The sequence below is a fragment of the Sciurus vulgaris genome (assembly GCF_902686455.1).
Source record: "Sciurus vulgaris genome assembly, chromosome: 3".
NCBI lineage: Eukaryota > Metazoa > Chordata > Mammalia > Rodentia > Sciuridae > Sciurus > Sciurus vulgaris.
Genome location: NC_136463.1, coordinates 72,837,350 through 72,850,713, shown reverse-complemented (window position 1 = coordinate 72,850,713; position 13,364 = coordinate 72,837,350). Strand labels below are relative to the sequence as shown.

General features: G+C 40.8%; 1 long non-coding RNA gene across 1 annotated transcript in view; it reads left to right on the top strand.

The window, feature by feature from the left end:
- The window catches only part of LOC306655872, a 125,436-nt gene extending 116,212 nt beyond the window's left edge, over positions 1–9,224 (top strand). The window contains exon 4 of the long non-coding RNA XR_013762339.1: positions 8,715–9,224. This is a non-coding gene — a long non-coding RNA (uncharacterized lncRNA). The remainder of the gene's footprint in view (positions 1–8,714) is intronic.
- Positions 9,225–13,364: the final 4,140 nt, after the last annotated feature.

The following is a 13,364-nucleotide window of genomic DNA, read 5'->3' as shown; positions in this document are numbered from 1 at the left end:
GCACAACAGGACCAAGTGCCCCAGATGGTTCTGGCTGCAAGCTGCTCTCACCAGTGGGGAAATGCTGGAGCTCGGGGCTGGTTAGAGCCCTGACCAGGACAGGGAGGCTGCTCCTCTGCCAGGGAGAGATTGAGGAACTTTCCTGGGGTAGCCAGTATTGAGGGAACTTGTCACTCCTTCCATGGTCTCTGTGTTGCTCAGCTTCATGTTGGTGCAGTGAATACCTGGAATAATTAACTTATACACAGACAAGTTTTATTATGGTTCACAGTTTTGGAGATTGCAGTCCAAGATTGGTGGACATTGTTCTGGGCCTCTGGTGGGCATGCAAAATGGTTTGGTGGGGAGCAGGTGGTGGAGGAAATGGCCAGGACGCAAAGGGACAGAGGAAGGACCAGGACCCTGTAATCCCATTTGAGAGAAACCCCATCCCCCACCTGAGGACCTTCTACTAGACCCCAAAGTTTCCATCATCTCCCAATAGTGCAATCCTGGGGACCAAGGCTTTATGTCATGGACCTTTGAAGGACATTCAAAATTCAAACTCTAATTGCCTCCCTGTCTGCATGTTGTAGAAAAATAACGTATTTGCTGCTAGATGCTTTTATGGACAAATTAAACCTGACCCATATCTGCTTAAGGTCTGTGGGGTGTAAGGTGTTGTGGTGGGATGAGCACCCATCATTGGGCATCAGAGGTCACTGGGAAGAGGACAGATGGGTTTATCCATGTGCTGTGAGGGAGGTGAGGTGAACAGGGACCAGAGGGAGATGAGTCAGAGTGCCTCCCTCTCCTTTGGAGCCCTGTAACCTCAGACGAGTCACTCACACCTCTGAATCTGTCTGCCCATCTGTTCAACTGAGATGTGAATTCCAATCTCACAAGGTGGCTTTGCGGATTGAATGAGATAGTGAGTGGCGTTGGATTACGTTGGATTGCGGCAGGGCAGCTGGCACAGGCACGTACAGGGGCTCAACAAGCAGGAGCTGTTAGCCTGATGGCGATGGAGAGCAGTGTCGACAAAGCTCTCTTTCTACCCTTGGCAGAGAATCAGTTCTCAGACGGGAAAGTTTCTTGGTGTTTCTTCTTTGCAGAACGAGTGGCGAGGAGCCACCCTCCCTCGACTGTGCTGCTTGGCTGCGAGCAACAGGTGGCTGCCACATTCCAGCAGGACTCAGTGTGGCTCCTTCAGTAGGAGAGCTGGCAAGAGCTCAGCGAGTAGAGGGACCCCTGGGAGAGTGCATTGCGGAGCTGAGAGTGTCCCCAAAAGAACGTCAGGCCAGGCCAGTCATGGCTGGCTCAGCCTTGGTGAGATCGACTGGGACCCTCAAGACTTGAATAGCAGGAATAGCAAAATCCAGACTGGCAGAACAGAGGCAGGTCCCTCAGTCCCACTGGCTGACAGATGTCCCATGCCTTCTTCAGGGAAATGAATACATGTCAATCCCAAACAGGACCCACTCCGAATGGAAGTGTCTCCATTCATCCTTCCATTCTTTTAGAAGGTCTTCTGTTTTGTGTTATCTTTAAGACATCTTTCAGGTATTACTGCCTCCCAAACTGTGTTGCTGGGGGTGATCACTATTACTTGACGCTAATAATGAACAAAATATTCTCTGATCATGAAAGTATGGGAGATTCCTTAAAAACTCTGGTCTAATAAAGACCAATCTAACTTGATTAAGCCTAGCATGCCCCTGCCTCAGTGTCAGTGCAGGTCACCCTACACTGAAGCCAGAAGCTCCCTTCCTGGGAGGGGAGGAAGCTGCATACAAGGGCCACACCTCTGCTGTTTTCATCCTGTTTGATTCTTGCACAGAACTCATTTGCCTGCCAGGTCCCTCTCTGGATCCTGGGTCTGCCCAACTGAGGAGTTTGCTGTTTGTTCACACTGAATTGTCAGGAGCTGTTGCTTCCATTTCTGTTTCAGAGTATTCACTAATGTTCTGAGACACCACCTGGTTTGTTAGTGACAGTGTGGAAATTGTGTATCTGGTTATTCCTGTGGAGAAGGGAGGGGGGACCTCTAAGTTTCCACAGTCCAGGCTGAGGCTGTGTCCTGGGGGCTTGGGCTGGGCTCCATGCCAGGTGTGAGGACTCATGCCAGGTTCCCTCAAGGGAGTTAAACTCTGCAATCTCAATGATGGACCTTGCCTTCCCAAGGGCTGGTCTTCTTGGTTCATGTTCAGGCTCATCATTATAGTTAGTGTCTATTCATTTTTGACCTCATGTTTAAGGTTGTCTATGTGTGTTCATTTTTGTTTACAGTTTCTATGTGTTTGGAGCAAGAGATGGGTGGAGATGGGTGGAAGGTAGATTTCAGTTTTGGTTTAGTTCTGGACTTTTTGGGATCCTCTGATCCCCCTTTTACTTCACTTCTCTGACCTGTGGCCTCCTTCCAGGCATGCGACTTTCTTTCTGCCTGCCTAGAACATTTTCGTACTATTGAAGCAGATGAACCCTGAAATTTGAGAGTCAAAGTTCCATGGAAGCTTGTATGCTGCTCAGGTCAGTATCTAATGCAGATGGGCAGAACACTGTGCTCTGGGCAGCTATTTAGAGACCCAGATCCTTCCCACCTTATCACATAGTCCTCAGGGACCTGGGAGCTTCTCCATTCAGTCTCAAGTGATTTTCTTTGGAGCTTCAAGTATGAAATTTCTCACAGCAACTCAAATTCTTATTCACAACTTTTATCTTAAAGTTATTTGTATGCATGCATTCTGAGGAACGACACATCTGGGTCTAGCAGGCTCCTTTCCCTCTTCTGATTGCCTAGCAGGTGTCACTGGATGTTGCTATGAAGGCACTTTATAGATGAGCTTAACATTTCAATCCATGGACTCCTGAGTAAGGCAGATTGTGTGGCCATAATGTGTGTGGACCTCATGTAATCAGTTGAAGGATTTACAAGAAAACAAAGTGACCCCCCTGGACAAGGAGGAATTCTTGAAGAAATTGGCCTCACACTCAAACTTCAGCCCTTCCCTGGGTCTCCAGGATGACCATCCACCTTGCAGAGTTTGGACTTTCCAGCCACCAAGGTTGCATTGAGCCAGTTCCTTTAAACACATCTTTCAGTTTCTGCTGTTCCTTTTCATCTTTGTCTTGTCCTCTCTGTTTCTTCACGCATGCATTTTGCTGATTCTGGTTTCTCTCAGGAGCCTTGACTCTGTGAAGAGGGCAGAGGAATATTCCCTGTATGGAAAAAGCATGTGCACAGACCTGAAGGTTGGAGACAGCTGGGCTCTTTCAAGAAACTGAAAAGCATTTAGTCAGACCTGGGTACAGGGTGAGGCAGAGAGGTAAGAAAGAAGTAAGAGAGGATGTCTACACTTGGAGCACTTAGGACCATTTCAGCACTATGGGTGGAATGGGGGTTATATTCTAAAGTTGATCAGAAACTCCTGCAGCATTAAGCATTTAAGAGGAGTGGCCTGGTCAGATTTGTGTTCCAAAGGGTCACATCATGCTGGGCAATGGATTGCAAGTTGGGAGTGTGGGAAGCCAGTGAGTTCCTGGTTGTGGACCAGATTGTTGATGTGGAGTTCCTGGGGGACTGCCTGGTATTCCAGGTCTGCCTGGTATTCAAGCCCCCCTTCCCTGGTCTGCACTGCATGCTTCCTCAACTGGTTTCTGTTTGTCAGAGTGCTAAGCCCCACCTGACATCATATGCCACATCACTGACTTCCTATTGCTGTGCATTTTCTGCAACACTGGTTTCTTCAATGGACGTTTGCTAGGTTATGGTCAGAAAGAGTTCTATTATTTCCTTCTGGCCCTGAAGCAAACACCACCTCTCCCTTCCTCAGTGCACCCTGGCCTCTACCTGACGAAAACATTTGATTTTATTGAAGTTGAAATTGGGATTCCATAGAGAATGTCCACACTGACCCATGATCCAGGGTTGGGTAGTACAGCGGGGACTGAGGCAGCTGCTCACTTCCTTTGCTCTGTGTGCTTCTGGTTCCTTCAGGGTTGAGGCTGGGAGAGAGGATTAAGGGTTTGGTGCTGAACTGGTTCTCCAGGAAGTTCTCTCTTCTCAAACCCTCTATTGTAGGGCACGCTCTTGCTGCCGGTGCATTCACAGATGGTTCTTTGGAAACTCCCAGGGGGTTCTCTGTGCTTCCCATGCCCTAGTAGAACCCCTCACCCCAGGGGCTTTGGATGGGAGGAAGCAGCTCTCTTTGAGAAGGAGGCAGTGAACTTGGTGGAGTCCAGGCCATTCAGAGTCCTACAAACCTCATGGTGGACTTGCCTTGCTGGGGGAATCCCTATCTTCTTCTTGTGATCTGCAGCAGGGCCAGCCCCTCCTCCTTGCCTTCACATGGCTCTTGCCATTCCCTCCTCCGCAGCTCAGGGGGTTGCTATCACGCTCTCCCAAGGACTACTGAGGGTTCTCCTTCTAAGACAGCATGGGACCCAGAAGACTTGAAACTCAGAACTCATCCATGTCCTTTATACCGACAAACCCAAACCCTTCAAAAAGATTCTCTGGGTTGAGGTAAGGAAGAGGCCACAAAATTCTCTCTTTCTATAATTTTTAAAGGGCTCTTTGCCTGTAAGGAGACTCTGGGCTTTTCTCACCTCTGTGTTAGAGGTTGGTGATGAGTTAAGGGTAGAAGGACCAGGACTATCTAATGCTATTTATGGAATATGGGAATATGCATCACCCACTGACCTCAATAGGAGATGTTTGCCAAAATTCTGAAAAGTCATGATATAGCCTATTGTAAATGATTCTAAAAATTTAGATTTCTCATTGAATTAAGAATTCAATAAATGCAAAGGATTCATTTGTTCATCTTTTTATTCATAGTAACTAGAACAGTGTCTGGCACAGAGCACATAGTAGCATTTGAATGAATAAGAATGGACTAGCTTGCAACTTAATGAAGAAGGATCATAGGAGGGGTTACATATGGTTTCTACCAATCCCTGGCTCCTGGTGATTGCACCTGGTGTTCTGAAAACAACCCAGCCTGGAACTTGGATGGGTAGTGGTCTGATATGTAGCATGGGGCAAAAAGGGAATGGACTCACATCTGAGACCTGTATAAGCCAGGATGCTTGGATTTGGAGTTAAGAGGAAGCTCCTTTTAACCAGACTTGACTGGTTTTTTTTTGGTTGTTGTTGTTGTCTTCTGTTAGTGTTACACAGGTACATCCTAATTAGGCTAATTGATCTGTTCTGGTTCTTGCATCCCATGATTAATCAGCCAGAGGTGACCTTTACGGAGCCCTTAGAATTTCCGTTGCTTTTCGTGGACCTCATGCATTCTCTGCCTCAGAGATCAATGCCACAACCTGGATTTTGTTGTATTGCATCTTGGTACCTCCCTTTAAATCAGGGACTCATTCCCCCTGCAGGTCTTCCCACCTTCATTCTGCGCTGCAGAGAATAACCATGAACAAGCCAAGCCAGAATTCCAATGCTCCCATCTCCAATTTGCCATGGTGATGGGAATGTCTTCCGGGCTCTTAAAAAGATGTAATTAGGATATAACTGAGACGTCACTGTCAAGGTCAAGATCAGTGAGGTCCAAGATTTTACTTATATGCTAAGAAGTTAGTTTCATGAACCTTAACCTAATTAGGTTCCTCAGAAACTGCTCAACATCTGCAGACTGATCCATTGTGAAGTTTGGTACATTCAGTGAGACTGACCGGACCATGGTGAACTGTCATTTCCAACAGGCTCCTGTTATGGGGCCACTCTAACATTTCTTTCTTATTTTTTTCTTTTCCTCCTTCTTTTATATATATATATTGGAGATTGAACCCAGGGGCACTTTATCACTGAACTACCTTATTTTTTGTTTTGGGACAGGGTCTCTCTAAATTACTTAAGGCCTTTCTAAGTTGCTGAGGCTGGCCTCAAATTTGTCATCCTCCTGTGTTAGCCTCCCAAGTTGCTGAGATTATAGGCATGTGCCACAGCACCCAGTCCACTCCAACATTTCTAGGTCTGATAATCTCTTAGGAACACCTCTGGCTTCTCCATCACAATTTGCATAGGCCTTTCCTGAGTTGAAGTTCCAGTAACCATATGGGGTAACAAGTGGAGCTACTCTCAAATCATGCTTGTTGAGGGCCATATAGGTAACTTTTCCTCTTTCACCCAACACCCATATCCATGTCTCCATATTCACTTGAGTTTCACTGTTGTAAATTAGTGTGCTGTATTCTTTTTGATGTGTTGGCTTTTAAGTTGCCTTTCAAATTAAACCCAGAACAGTTTGGACTCTTCCAGGATGTGACCATAGGGAAGTAGTTGAGTTGGATATGAGAAGAACTGAGTTCTCCATCAGAGTAACTCCCTAGTAAGGTGTTAAAAAATAGTCAAGAAAGGTAAGAGGACATGGGGAGGATCTTGAATTCAGCCCTACAATTCCTAATGAAGAAGAGAGGACCACAGGCTGCTCAAACCCACTGGTCTCACTTGAATCTTATTTCCCAGCAAGGTCAGAATGATCTTAGGAAAACAAAATTCAGGTACTGTTCTCCTTCTTCCCCATGTATCCTATCACATTCAGAGTGAAATTCCATCTCCACTCTAAGGCTAATAAAGCTCACCATGATGCCAGTTGTGTCCTGCATTCTTTCTTTACCTCACTCTTCTCTGACCATGTTGGATCTTGTTATGCTTCTACCCAAATCCTTTTATCTGTAAACATCTTCTTCCAAGACAGGACATCTATTAACACCCTTATGAGTGCCCCACCAGCCATTTTCCAAAGCTGAACTCTGTTTTTCATCATGGTACTAGGTCCATGTGAAGTTGATGATTTCTTGTTCATCATTTATCCATGTGGGCAGAGACCTGGGCTCCTTATTGTTGATTAAACCTGGTATTCATCCATAGACAGGTGGTATGGATTGGACTCAGTAGGCCATGCTTCTTTCTTTTGCCAAAGAAGTTGAGGTTCTTCTTGACTCAGTGTATGATGACCATAGACCTCCCCAGGTCCAAGAAAGCCTTGCTTTCTTGTCTTCTGCTTGTCAATACCCACGCCCTGCAGCCATGGTTAATGCCTTAGTCCTAACACTCTGGGATACTATGGCATGTGGTGCTCAGGGACTGTAAAGGAGTTGTCTTCATCTTGCAGTAGTGGCCTCATTCTAGCACTTCAGTGGAATCTATGAATGGGTGAAGGAGGCCAGTCTCTGACTTTCTGGAGCTTACAGTTGTCTTTCACTTGGACTTATTCTCAGCATCTAGAAGGTTATTGGTGAGTTTACTCTGCAGAGACCTGCTGGCTCCTGATAGAATTTGATATCGCTGACATTTGACTTTTACCACTTGACTTCCACCAATGCATCCTCAACCTGTAAGCCCTACCCATAGAATATAGAATCTGCGAGCTGCCCTGACCCCAGGACACATGAGATGCTGCTGACTGATCATGCCTCAGCATCTTACTCTTCTTAAATAATATCAGTGTCCTAGTCATGCGGAAAGTCATGAAAAAGTAAATTGAACTGTGCAATTTTAATCCTAAATCTATTCTTTCCCAATTGGGTGACTTATCCTCTCTGAGCCCAACTTTTCTTGTCTGAAAGATGGAGATGTGAACATCTTCTCTAAATACATTTCGGCAGTACTCTAAGTAGACTCTAAGGGTGTGTGTATAAAATCACCTTGTCAGTGTGACTGTTTAGCTTTCTAAAAGCAAATGGTGGGAATTTCCAGTCCTTTGGCAGATTGGTGGCCACACTTTGGGTTTGTCTGTCTCACCATCTGTTGCAAGTGTGGTTTGGAGTGAGCCCCGGTTAGGATCCTGGCTTGATCACAGGGTGAGGTTCTTAAACTTCTCAAACCTTGGTTTTTCCCACTGGTGGAATAAAGACAATTCCAGCAGTAAAAATTCACAGTGAAGTCAAGGAAAGCAAAGCTCCCAGCACTGTTCATGACACAAATACTCCAGATAAAGGTCGGCTCTACCAATGCACAAGGCTTTCCAGAGTTTGTTAAAGATTCCATGTCTTCTGACCCAGGCTTTTCCTGAGGAGTCATCATCTGTCACTTTCTACCTTGATGTGGCCTGAGAGCCAGTTGGGGGTTGATGAGAGCACATGGCACTGAAGCCAAGCTGCCTGGTCATTTCTGGATCTCTTGGCACCATTCATTTCTCAACATGACCCCAATTTTGAGGATAATTTTACACAATAAGTAAGACAATGAACAGTCACACTGGTAAACAGATGACTGTGAGTAGTGAAAGATGTTTCCCACAAAGCATTCTGAATACGGTATTTATGGACTCAAGTTGTTACCAGAATATTTATAGACTGGATGCAAATGTAAAACATATGGTGAGCTCTTCCAGAAATACTCTTTCAATTAAGCTGTGCACAGTGCTCAGCCATGCTGCTCTTTCCTCTGAAGATGCTCTCCAGCATGTTTGTAGGAATGTCAATCTAATTTGCAGAAAACAGGGTAAAAAAAAGTCTCTCAGGGCACTGTCTTGAGGTAAGGTGGGGCACTATGTCTTGGGACACTGCTTCTCTTTGATTAATATTGCCCTGCACCATCTCCAGGGCCCAAACAGGGATGCTTTGCAGGGAAATGTGTGGTTGGAGTTTTCCTTCTCTTTTTGTTCCTGACATGTGGAGATCATGGTGTGGGATGTTGCTGAAAACTCCAAGAACAGTTTCAGAAATCATCTAGAATAATGTTCTGTGTGCCTCTTATCTTCAGTTTATTTGTGCAGGTCTGGAAGCTGTCAATACCAGGATAGTCCCTGCACCCTGCTTCGGGCTACCAATGCCACTGGGAAAATGCATCCCTTCTCTAGAACATCTGCCATGGGAGCAGATGTCCAGAGCAAGCACCTCACAAAAGTCACACCATGTCCTGGAACTGATCATCCCTAGAGAGCTTACAGTTTGTTACAAGGTCAGTGTAATGCAGTAGGAGTAGCATGTGAGTGGATTCCACACCAAACAAGCACATGGTATGAAAACACAAACCAGCAGGTATACACAGGGGAGTGGCACATGCCTCTTTTGCATAGGTTTCTGTAGGCTAGCCAGTTTTCTTGGGCATAAAGAATACACACAGGTCTTTCTGTTTAAATGGGTAATACCCAAAGCATTCAATGTTTTGAAGAAATGGAGAAATATAAATTAGTATAAGCCTTTGGTATGCTGCTTATGTCAAACATTAAGAAATAGCTCACATTTTAGCATCAGCATTTCCATTTCTAGTCATCTTTCCACATAAATAATGCAAATATGAACATTGTTCCATGCCAGGGGTATTATTAGCCTTGTTGCTGTACAAATGTGTGTGTGTGTGTGTGTGTGTGCATGTGTTTAAGAGATACAACAAAGAGATACTTATCATCTGGGAATAATTCAGTAAACTATTAGTCACTAAAAGACTATTGTATGACATTTAAAATTAAGCTTATTAGAGATTACATACAAATTGGTCTTTATGATAAACTGTTGTCTTTAAAAGCAAGATGCAAAATTAAGTGTGATAAGAGCACAATTATAAAGAACTGAAACAAATCAATGTCTATGTTTCAAATAGGAAAAAGACATTCAGATATTTATAAACTCTGGGAAATACTATAAACACTAGCTCAATACAAATGAATATAACAATATTTTTTTAAAAAAGCAATTTTTTAACCTATTAAGTGGACATAGGTTTAGAAAACAGCAGTGAAAAAAAACAAAGAAAAAAATTCATTACTGATGAAATACAATGAGATCAGTAGTTTTTGTTGATATATAGTTTTCACTTTCCCAAATTAAATGTTCTTTTTTACATATCATAACTAAATTCCAAACATGTTAGGACAAATCAGTTCATTCACATATTGCAGATAGATATTACATAATAGTAAAAATATTATACAACATCTGGATGGGTCAAGAGTTGGACAACTGACCACTATAATTCTCTTCAAAAAAAAAAAAAAAAGAAAGAAAAGGAACAGATTTACTTTGATAGAATTCACCATGTAATTTTTTCAGAGACTTAAGTATATTCACACACTTATGTTACCATCATAACAACCAACATTTTTTTTTATCAGCTCAAAGACAAACCTCATAGGAAAATCAACAATGAAACTATTGAGTTGAATTGCACTATAGCCCAAATTGACCTAATGGACATATACTGCACATTCTATCCCACAACAGCATAATATCTATTTTTCTTAAGTGCACAGGGAACATTTTCCAAGATATACTAGGCTATAAAACAAGTCTTAACAAACTTAAGAAAATTGAAATATAAGGTATTCTTCTATCCATAATGCTATAAAACTAGAAATAAAAAACTGGAAAATTCACAAATATGTAGAAAGCAAATGTCATACTTTTGAATAACTAATGTTTCAAAGAAGAAGTCAAAAGAGGAGTCAAAAAGTATCTAGAGATAAAAATAAGACACAGTGTACCAAAATACATGAGTTGCAGAAAGAGCAGTTGTAAGAGTGATAAATCCTTTAAAGAGAGAGAGACAGAAACAGAAAGACCTTTACACCTCCATTTACACCAAACTTTACACCCCAAGGAACTAGAAAGGGAACAAGCTCAATTCAAACTAGTGGAAAGAAAGAAGTTGTATGAAAAAAGTAACAAAGATTAGAGCATAAATAAATAAAATGGAAACTGGAAGTTGAAAAGATTGATGAAATTCAAAGTTTATTTTTAAAAGGATAAAAGTGATAGACCTTTAATTAGATTAATTGAGATAAAAAGAGAAAGGATTCAAATAAAATTATAAATGGAGAAGAAAACATTCCAGCTAATACCTAAGAATTATATAAGATCATGAGACTTATGAACAATTACACTCCAACACACTGTACAACCTAGAAGGAATAAATAAATTGCTAAAAACATGCAACTGACCAAGAATAAATCATGAAGACATGGAAATTTGAACAGACCAAAAACTCCCAACAAATAAAAGCCCAGGATGAGATGATTTCATAGATGAATTCTACCAAACATTTAAAGAAAGATTAAAGGTTAATCCTTTTCAGCCATTTCTGAAAAAAGTAGAGAATACTTCCAAACTCATTTAATAAAGCCAGCATTACTCTCACACCAAATCCAGAAAGGTCACTTAAAACAATTACAAGCAAAAATCCTGATGAACATTAGTGAAAAAATCCTCAAAACTAATTCTAGCAAACAAAATTCAATAGCACATTTAAATGGATCATATGCCTGGATCAAGTGGGATTAATTTTGTGGTGCAAGAATGTTTCAATATATGCAAATCAATAAATATAATATGCCATAGTAAGAGAATGAAGGATAAAAATCACAGGAAGATCTCAATAGGTGCATTTGATAAATTTGACATGATGTTATGATTAAAAACTCTCCACCAAATACCTGAACATAATAAAGTTCATGTATAACAAGTCCAAAGATAATATACTTATTTTTAAAAAACTGAAAAACTTTTCTTTTAAGCTAGGAGAAAGACAAGAATAGAATATCTACTCTTTTCACTTCAAATCAACATAGTACTGGGAATATTAGCTAGAATAATTATAAAAAGAAAGAAAAAAAAGGGAAGAAAGAAAGAATACCCAAATTGGAAAAGAAGAAGCAAAATTCTCTCTGTTTGCAAATCATGTGATTTTATGGACTGAAAGCTTCTAAAAAAATTGTCAGGACTAATAAATGAATTCAGTGAAGCTGCAAGATGCAAAATCAACACATTGAAATCAGTTGCAGTTTTACACACTAACATCAAACTATTTGAAATAGAAATATTAAAAATTCCATCTACAACAGCATCAAAAAGAAGAAAATTAACAGAGGACATGAAAAGCACTGTACAATAAAAACTATAAGACTTTGATCAAAGAAATTGAAGGAGAATTAAATTAAAAATATCCCATGTCCATGGATTGGAAGAATTGAAATAGTTTAAATGTCCATATTATCCAAAGTGTACAGATTCAATGAAATTGCTATCAACATTCCAATGTAATTTTTCACAGAAACAGAAAAAAAATGCTAAAGTTTATAGGGAACCACAAATGTCCAACCAATTTTGAGTAAGAAGAACAAAGATTAAGGCAACAAATTTCTTGATTTTAAGCAACATTAAAGAGTTGTAGTCATCAAAACAGTACCATAATAGCATAAAAAAAAGGCAAATAGACAAATGGAATAGCATAGACAACCCCCAAATAAATCCACATATCTACAATTTTTGAGAAGGTCACTGAGAATACACAATGGGGAGAGGATAGTGTCTTTAATAAATAGTGCTAGGAAAGTTGGATATTTACATGCCAAAAAATGAAATTGGACCCTTTTTGGACTATGCCACAAAATTCATTCAAAATGGATTGAAGACTTAAATGTAAGATGTGACACCACAAACTCCTAGAGAGAAAGGAAGGAGAAAGTTCCTTGACATTGGTCTAGACGACGATTTTTTTTTTTTTGGCTGTGACTCCAAAAGCCCAAACAACAAAAACCAAAATAAACAAGTGTGACTACATCAACTAAATAGCTTCTGAACAGCAAAGAAACCAGTCAACAAAATGCAAAGGCAGTCTACGGAATGGGAGAAAATATTGAATACCATATATCTGACAAGGGGTTAATAATAAAAACATATAAGGGACTTATGCAGTTAGTAACAAAACAAAAACAAACCAACCAACAACAACAAAAATGCAAAACCAAACCAAACCAACAAAACCCTCAGACAAAAAAACTGAATAATCTAATTAAAAAATGAAAAGGAACTTGTAGACATTTTCTTTCAAAGAAGACATAAAAATGGCCAACAGCTATAGGAAAAGATGCTCAACATTTCTAATTATCAGGGAAATGCAAATTAAAACCAAAATAAGATATTTTCCCCATATCCTTTAGGATGGCTATAATAGAAAAGATTACAGATGTTGGTGAGACTTTGGAGAAAAGGGAACACTTGTATATTAATGATGGGAATGTACATTTGGTACAGAAATTATGGAAAACAGTATGGCAGTTCCTCAAAAAATTGAAAATAGAACTACCATATGATATAGCAATCCCACTTGGGAGTATATATCCAAAAAGTGAAATGAGCATTTTGAAGACACATCTATGTTCCATGTTCATTTCAGCACTATTTACAATTGTAAAGACATAGGAACAAACTCCACAGAAGAAATAATGATATAATTGCATATTATTCAGCTTACCCAAGAAGGAAAGCCTGCTATTTGTCACAGCATGGATGAATCTGGAAAACATTGTGCTAAGTGACAAAAGTCAGAGAGAAAGACAAATACTTTATGTCTTACTAATATATGACATCTAAAACACTTGGACTCTAAGAAGCAATGGGTAAAAAGTTAGTATTAAGGTTTTGGGGT